General features: G+C 37.6%; 1 protein-coding gene across 2 annotated transcripts in view; it reads left to right on the top strand.

Annotated features, from left to right (window-relative positions):
- Positions 1 to 2,425, top strand: part of LOC107675231 (cAMP-dependent protein kinase inhibitor beta-like) — a 34,494-nt gene that overhangs the window by 15,184 nt on the left and 16,885 nt on the right. The window lies entirely within an intron of this gene.

Genomic DNA, 2,425 nt, shown 5'->3' on the forward strand with positions numbered 1-2,425 from the left:
AAAAAAAAAAAAAAAAAGCATTTAGCCACACTTTTGTCTGTCAATTGGCAGACAAATGCTAGTGAAATATAAAATCGTTTCTGTTCCTATAGCTCAAAATGATGCTGCTAGCAACAGCAGGGTCATGGGTTTATTTCCCCAGGAATGCATAATAACATAATACCTTGAATGCACTGTAAGATGCTTTTTGGATATAAACATTTACTAAAAGCATTATTGTAAATGTCAACAATATTCCATATTCCAGCATGGAAAAAAAAACATGGTAAACAATATATTGTGGGGGTTTTTTTTGCACAAAGAATTATTGGCTGCAGACATTATGAAACCAACAAAATTCAAGACACAGTTTTCCATTAACAGATTATTATACAGTAAATGTTAATGCATGTCAGGGTTTTGATTTATTTTTGTTTACTTTTGTACATTTTGTTTACTTTTGTAAACATTTTTTACATTGTTGAATTGTCACTTGATGGCTAATGCCAAGCTCTAAAAATGAAAAGCAATGATAAGGCAACTTAAAAGAAATGCATACATAGAATTCTCTAAAAAAACAAATTTAACCCAAAATGTAAATTGTTACTCCACCATAGCAATAAAATCTAATTTTTGCGATTTAAATGTGCAAATATGCATGTCATGATCAGTTACCAGACACATGAAAACCAACTCAGCATCATGGGTGTCAAACCTGGTGTGACGTTTTGAAATGTCATATTTGAATGTGCATAAAATCTGGGTGCTGCAGACTAATTGAATATTTCTTGTATCACAGCTAGCCATATTTTTAAACATACTTTTTCATGGACTAAAATGTAATTTTTTCCCACCATGAACAGATCTATGCTGATTCTAAGTAATTTGGATTAATGCATTTGAAAAATATCAGTTCATAAGAAAACAGAGATCTGAGATGACAAATATACATCACATTAAAGGTCCCCTGAAATGCTTAGAAACACGCAGCGTTACTCTATGTGTTGACGTCATTTTAACTGAAACAGGAAGACAGGGCGGGACATATCAAGCAGCCCCCCCCCCCCTTTTTAAAAAGCCAATAGCGTTCGTTTATATGACAGCTTGGGCTAGAGCCGTTCAGAGCCGTTGAGCTCCGTAAAGCCGCATTTGACAGGGTATGCCAGCCACAATCTCATCCATATTGCTATAAAATATAGCATTCTGTGTAGAATTCAAATAGCTCCGATACATTTTGTGGTCTGCGCCGACTCGCGCATGTGATCTGTTGGAGCACACTGCCTTATAGATAACCTTAAGACTAACATATTGATACTAACACCCAAAAAACTTTAATTTTGATTTCATGGGGACTTTAAGTTTATTAGTTTATATTAAAACTGTGTATTTCTACTGGATGGAAATTTTAGTGTGAAGTGTGAAGCAGAAACTCAGAACCATGGTTGTTCCCAAGGGATTTTGTTAATACATTACATTTTTACTGTAGATTGTTGCAACTTTATGACTTTATGAGTAATGCATTTGTGTTCCTAATGCAAATGTTAACGGTCCTCCCAGACCCAGCAAGTCAACACCTTTAGGCTATAGTGTCAGCCTCAGGTCACTGCGCTTGATTAATTGCTAGCTGTCCTTCCATCGCTTGACCTTACAAAATCCCAGAGAGGGAAAATGCACTAAAATAACCACCTCCGCACGATGCAGAACCATCAAATCAGACAAGCTGCTTTCTCACTGGCTTATCGCACAAGCCCATGCTGTTGTAGGTCATCTGCCACATTGTTCTCACTCGTATTGATTGGCAGATACTGTGCCATTAGCATCATTAGCCAGGCTGAACAGATGAGTGAGTAAATAGAGGAGACCTTTAAATGTTAGGTGCTGGGAGACTGTGCATAACATGCATGACGTCTCTCCTGCTCAAACTGCTCCTCTGACTCAGTCGTCATGAGCCGTCAAAAGCAATGCTTTTATTACATAACCTAGTGTGACCAATCACAAACAAGCTATTTATTTTCCACTGCCGTCAATGCAACAATGGCACTGAGAGCTACTTTTGCTTCTTGTCAAGTCATGCTCTACAAGGTTGGGTTGTCTGGTTGCAGGCTGTCAAGGCCGAATAGAAGCCGAGTGGAAGATGAGATCAGGCTCTTGTCCTTGGTCCTCAGAGCGGAGATTATTTGGAAAATCAAGCTTCTGTTTTCCCACTCGTGTTCTGTATGCCTGGACAAAAGCCCAGAGGGGCCCTGGGTATTTGGTCCAATAAATATAAGACTTTTGTTTGTGTGATTTTTTTCCCCTGTGTTTATATTCGAGTGTTAATCTGTCTAATTTTAATTACTGATTTATATTCATAATTGTTCTTTGTTATAGAGACCCTCTAAATAGGGATGTAACGATTAACCACGAGCCGGTTGAAAATCGATTCAAATATGTGACGATTCAAATC

This window comes from Sinocyclocheilus anshuiensis, unplaced genomic scaffold, assembly GCF_001515605.1.
Source record: "Sinocyclocheilus anshuiensis isolate Anshui unplaced genomic scaffold, SAMN03320099.WGS_v1.1 scaffold1222, whole genome shotgun sequence".
In the NCBI taxonomy this organism is placed as follows: domain Eukaryota; kingdom Metazoa; phylum Chordata; class Actinopteri; order Cypriniformes; family Cyprinidae; genus Sinocyclocheilus; species Sinocyclocheilus anshuiensis.